Here is a 7,018-nt window from a genome sequence, read left to right as displayed (position 1 = left end):
AAGTGATTATGTACATTTATTTCTTAGACTTAGACAAACTTTATTGATCCACAAGGTAAATTGTTATACTAAATCAGGGGTGCTCATTACGTCGATCGCGAGCTACCGGTCGATCGTGGAGGGTGTGTAAGTCGATCACCAGCCAGGCATTAAAAAAATTGTCCTAAAAATGAGCGATCATAAATCTTCACTATGACGTCACTTGATTGACATTCACGGCACCCGAGGGTCTTCTGAGATGAGCTTGTGCACAAGCTAGCAAGCTACGGAGTTTGCCGACAATGTATTTCTTGTAAAGTGTGTACAAAAGAGTACGGAAGCTGGACAAATAAGATGCCAAAAACCAACCACTTTCATGTGGTATTGGACAGAAAGGAGGACTTTTTTTCTCCTCCATTCGAAAATGCGGACGTTATCAGCACCACTGTCTGATTCCTATCAATGCAAGTCATCAGAATCAGGTAATACACCAACTTATATTCTTGTCTTCATGAAAGAAAGGAATCTATATGTGTTAAACATGCTTGTATTATCTTTAAACACCTTTAACTTATTAACAATAATAACTATATGTGTTAAACATGCTTGTATTATCATTAAACACCTTTAACTTGTTAACAATATTAACTATATGTGTTAAACATGCTTGTATTATCATTAAACACCTTTGACTTGTTAACATTAACTATATGTGTTAAACATTCTTGTATTATCATTAAACCCCTTTAATTTATTAACAATATTAACTATATGTGTTAAACATGCTTGCATTATCTTTAAACACCTTTAACTTAGTAACAATATTAACTATATGTGTTAAACATGCTTGTATTATCATTAAACCCCTTTAATTTATTAACAATATTAACTATATGTGTTAAACATGCTTGTATTATCTTTAACCACCTTTAAGTTGTTATCAATATTAACTATATGTGTTAAACATTCTTGTATTATCATTAAACCCCTTTAATTTATTAACAATATTAACTATATGTGTTAAACATGCTTGCATTATCTTTAAACACCTTTAACTTAGGAGCAATATTAACTATATGTGTTAAACATGCTTGTATTATCTTTAACCACCTTTAAGTTGTTATCAATATTAACTATATGTGTTAAACATGCTTGTATTATCATTAAACACCTTTAACTTGTTAACAATATTAACTATATGTGTTAAACATGCTTGTATTATCATTAAACACCTTTAACTTATTAACAATATTAACTATATGTGTTAAACATTCTTGTATTATCATTAAACCCCTTTAATTTATTAACAATATTAACTATATGTGTTAAACATGCTTGCATTATCTTTAAACACCTTTAACTTAGTAACAATATTAACTATATGTGTTAAACATGCTTGTATTATCATTAAACACCTTTAACTTGTTAACAATATTAACTATATGTGTTAAACATGCTTGTATTATCTTTAAACACCTTTAACTTGTTAACAATATTAACTATATGTGTTAAACATGCTTGTATTATCATTAAACACCTTTAACTTATTAACAATATTAACTATGTGTTAAACATTCTTGTATTATCATTAAACCCCTTTAATTTATTAACAATATTAACTATATGTGTTAAACATGCTTGCATTATCTTTAAACACCTTTAACTTAGTAACAATATTAACTATATGTGTTAAACATTCTTGTATTATCATTAAACACCTTTAACTTGTTAACAATATTAACTATATGTGTTAAACATTCTTGTATTATCTTTAAACACCTTTAACTTATTAACTATATGTGTTAAACATGCTTGTATTATCATTAAACACCTTTAACTTGTTAACAATATTAACTATATGTGTTAAACATGCTTGTATTATCATTAAACACCTTTAACTTGTTAACAATATTAACTATATGTGTTAAACATTCTTGTATTATCTTTAAACACCTTTAACTTATTAACTATATGTGTTAAACATGCTTGCATTATCATTAAACACCTTTAACTTGTTAACAAAAACATATATTTCATAAATAAGTAAATATAAATGATACATATGAATGAGGTAGATCCCCACGACTTGATCAATTGAAAAGTAGCTCGCCTGCAGAAAAAGTGTGAGCACCCCTGTACTAAATATATTATACTTTATATACGTTGTACTAAAATACTAAAGTTAGTGTGCTGTTAAAAAAAAAACAGCTATACTACTTTCAATCAACTATGCTGTAAATATGAACAAGGAAAGTTCTATCTCCTGCTGAAGTATACATCAATGATTATAAAGATGCGCTTATGTTGTTAAATTGTTTAAATATTGAATTGTGAAAAAACTGCATACATTCTTCAAATAAAGACGATTCAAATGCAAAACTCTTAGCAGCTTTCTTCCTCAGCGCTCATCTTGAGCAATCTTCAATACCGCCACAAGATGGCAGCAGTCGACCGCAATTGACTCATGTTCTCCCTGCGCTGTCATTGATGGAAATAAACGTCAATCACGGGAACAGCACCACTGATTGGTCGAGGTGTAGCGCGAATAATACAAAATATATTTAGATAGCTTGGCCAGAATGCATACTTGCCAACCTTGAGACCTCCGATTTCGGGAGGTGGGGGTATGATTTGGTGATGCTTCTGTCCAGTAAGGTGTGGTGTTCTGGTATGTCCATTCTGTAGAAGTTTGTGGTTTTATCGGCAGCTATGATGAGGTTGTTTACTTTCTTGATGCGCTCCTTGTCATTTTTCAGCTTGGTGAGGAGTGGGTTGCGGATTGGCTTGAATTTGACTGATTGTATCATTTTGAGCATGTCGTTCTCAAAATCCTTTAGTTCCTCAACTGTGGGTGGGTTCTTGGTAGATTTGAATCCGTAAGTTTCCTTTTGCATTCCTTGCATACCAAAAAGCCCTTGATGAAAGCGGATACAATTTCACCCTCACCTATGAACCCACGCCAGGAAACCAGCCAAAAAAGAACAGAAAACGAAACGACATCATCTGGTACAACCCCCCATACAGCAAAAACGTCTCAACGAACATTGGACACAAATTCCTCACTCTGATTGACAAACACTTTCCCAAAGACAACACCCTAAGAAAAGTATTCAACAAGAACAACATTAAATTGAGCTACAGCTGCATGAACAATATACGACAAATCATCTCAAACCACAACAAAACAATTGCAAATGAGCCGTCGACCCCCAGACAGAGCGACTCCAAAACCAACAAAGGATGTAACTGTCGAAAGAAACCTGATTGCCCTCTCAACGGGGGGTGCTTACAAACATCAGTTGTCTACCAATCTAAGGTAATACGCAAGGACATTAACACATCCGACACATATGTAGGATTAACCGAGGGAGAATTCAAAACCAGATGGAACAATCACAAGGCTTCTTTCAGGAACAAAAACCTGCGAAATACCACAGAACTCAGCAAACACATTTGGGACCTCAAAGACAATAATGTTGAATATTCAATAACATGGCAAATTCTTGCATCCAGCACACCTTACAATAGTGGTAATAAAAGATGCAACCTATGCTTGAAAGAGAAACTGTTTATTATTTACCGTCCAGACCTGTCATCCCTCAACAAGCGCAGCGAAATTGTAACAACATGCCGCCATAGACGGAAACACCTCCTAGGTAACACATGAGCCAATCACCACGCCCCTAGGCCAGCCTGTACCCACCCACTCTGTGCCCTATATAAACCATGGTATGCGAATGCTCCCATTAAAATCTCCTGATGATTGAGGGTACCCCCCTCATGAAACAGGCCTGTAGAAATGAAATAGTCTTGTGATTTTTTTCCCACACATACATACATATATATATATATATATATATATATATATATATATATATATATATATATATATATATATATATATATATATATATATATATATATATAAATAAGAGAAATACTTTAATTTCAGTGTTCATTCATTTACACATATACACACACATAACACTCATCTACTCATTGTTGAGTTAAGGGTTGAATTGTCCATCCTTGTTCTATTCTCTGTCACTATTTACTAACCATGCTGAACACCCTCTCTGATGATGCATTCTGCTTCGTCTCCTTGTTGTGTGCGCAGCTGTGCACTGCACTCTCTAAAAGCCCTAGATGTTATTGTCACATATGCATGTACAGTAGATGGCAGTATTGCCCTGTTTAAGAGTGTCACAACATTGCTGTTTACGGCAGACGAACTGCTTTACGGTAGACAAAAACGTGACTGCTGTTGTTGCCGCGCTGGGAGGACGTTAATGAAACTGCCTAACAATAAACCCACATAAGAAACCAAGAACTCTGCCCTCCATCATTCTACAGTTATAACGTGATTGGGCAGGCACGCTGTTTATATTGTGGGAAAGCGGACGTGAAAACAGGCTGTCGACACGTCACTCCGGTCCGCCTGAATTTCGGGAGATTTTCGGGAGAAGATTTTTCCCGGGAGGTTTTCGGGAGAAGCGCTGAATTTCGGGAGTCTCCCGGAAAATCCGGGAGGGTTGGCAAGTATGCCAGAATGTGACCAAATTAAAAAGGACTTTCCTCCAGGTTATACTTTCTAGGAGTTAGACCATTACAAAGCAGACACTTTTCTAGTTGACATATAGTGTGAAAACCCCCCCATAAAAATAGTATTTATTTATTCATTTGTTCTTCTGCTTGAGCATTGTTTTGTTAAAATATGCCACCAAGGTAATAGTGTAATTAATAACATTAACAGCAACCACTAAAGTCAAGCAATACCATATGAAGCAGGGGTGGGAATATCATTTTTACCGGGGGCCGCATGACCACTGCTGGAGGGCCACACCGACAAAATTTCAATTAAATTTTGCTCAAATTATTTTTGATATACCGTAAGATAAATAATAATAATAATTTAATGCGAGGATGGTGTTCTGCTGACCTCGACTGCGGATGTTGTGGATCGGTGGAGGGAATACTTCGAAGACCTCCTCAATCCCACCAACACGTCTTCCTATGAGGAAGCAGTGCCTGGGGAGTCTGTGGTGGGCTCTCCTATTTCTGGGGCTGAGGTTGCTGAGGTAGTTAAAAAGCTCCTCGGTGGCAAGGCCCCGGGGGTAGATGAGATCCGCCCGGAGTTCCTTAAGGCTCTGGATGCTGTGGGGCTGTCTTGGTTGACAAGACTCTGCAGCATCGCGTGGACATCGGGGGCGGTACCACTGGATTGGCAGACCGGGGTGGTGGTTCCTCTCTTTAAGAAGGGGAACCGGAGGGTGTGTTCTAACTATCGTGGGATCACACTCCTCAGCCTTCCCGGTAAGGTCTATTCAGGTGTACTGGAGAGGAGGCTACGCCGGATAGTCGAACCTCGGATTCAGGAGGAACAGTGTGGTTTTCGTCCTGGTCGTGGAACTGTGGACCAGCTCTATACTCTGGGCAGGTTCCTTGAGGGTGCATGAGAGTTTGCCCAACCAGTCTACATGTGCTTTGTGGACTTGGAGAAGGCATTCGACCGTGTACCCCGGGAAGTCCTGTGGGGAGTGCTCAGAGAGTATGGGGTAACAGACTGTCTGATTGCGGCGGTCCGCTCCCTGTATGATCAGTGTCAGAGCTTGGTCCGCATTGCCGGTAGTAAGTCGGACACGTTTCCAGTGAGTGTTGGACTCCGCCAAGGCTGCCCTTTGTCACCGATTCTGTTCATAACTTTTATGGACAGAATTTCTAGGCGCAGTCAAGGCGTTGAGGGGATCTGGTTTGGTGGCTGCAGGATTAGGTCTCTGCTTTTTGCAGATGATGTGGTCCTGATGGCTTCATCTGGCCAGGATCTTCAGCTCTCACTGGATCGGTTCGCAGCCGAGTGTGAAGCGACTGGGATGAGAATCATCACCTCCAAGTCCGAGTCCATGGTTCTCGCCCGGAAAAGGGTGGAGTGCCATCTCCGGGTTGGGGAGGAGATCTTGCCCCAAGTGGAGGAGTTCAAGTACCTCGGAGTCTTGTTCACGGGTGAGGGAAGAGTGGATGGTGAGATCGACAGGCGGATCGGTGCGGCGTCTTCAGTAATGCGGACGCTGTATCGATCCGTTGTGGTGAAGAAGGAGCTGAGCCGGAAGGCAAAGCTCTCAATTTACCGGTCGATCTACGTTCCCATCCTCACCTATGATCACAAACTTTGGGTTATGACCGAAAGGACAAGATCACGGGTACAAGCGGCCGAAATGAGTTTCCTCCGCCGGGTGGCGGGGCTCTCCCTTAGAGATAGGGTGAGAAGCTCTGCCATCAAGGAGGAGCTCAAAGTAAAGCCGCTGCTCCTCCACATGGAGAGGAGCCAGATGAGGTGGTTCGGGCATCTGGTCAGGATGCCACCCGAACGCCTCCCTAGGGAGGTGTTTAGGGCACGTCCGACCGGTAGGAGGCCGCGGGGAAGACCCAGGACACGTTGGGAAGACTTTGTCTCCCGCCTCGGGGTCCCACAGGAAGAGCTGGACGGAGTGGCTGGGGAGAGGGAAGTCTGGGCTTCCCTGCTTGGGCTGCTGCCCCCGCGACCCGACCTCGGATAAGCGAAAGAAGATGGATGGATGGATGGATAATTTAATTCAACCTAACTTAACTTTATACAAAAGCAGATTGCTTTTGATGCTTTTATTTTGAACACTGTCTTACACAACACTTCCTGATGTATAATACAATGCAAAAATGTCCATTTCTGTCACTTTATCCTGCATCCTCTTTAAAAGTCCCAACATTTTTCCCCGTCAGATTTGGACAACCATCTGTTGTCCATACTTGCCAACCCTCCCGGATTTTCCGGGAGACTCCCGAAATTCAGCGCCTCTCCCGAAAACCTCCCCGGGACAAATTTTCTCCCGAAAATCTCCCGAAATTCAGGCACACAATATAAACAAGCATACCAGCCCAATGACGTTATAACTGTAGAATGATGGAGGGCGAGTTCTTGGTTTCTTATGTGGGTTTATTGTTAGGCAGTTTCATTAACGTCCTCCCAGCGCGGTAACAACACACAACAACAGCATTTCGTCTACCA

Source organism: Nerophis lumbriciformis, linkage group LG03, assembly GCF_033978685.3.
Source record: "Nerophis lumbriciformis linkage group LG03, RoL_Nlum_v2.1, whole genome shotgun sequence".
In the NCBI taxonomy this organism is placed as follows: Eukaryota; Metazoa; Chordata; class Actinopteri; order Syngnathiformes; family Syngnathidae; genus Nerophis; species Nerophis lumbriciformis.
This window is presented reverse-complemented; position numbering follows the sequence as displayed.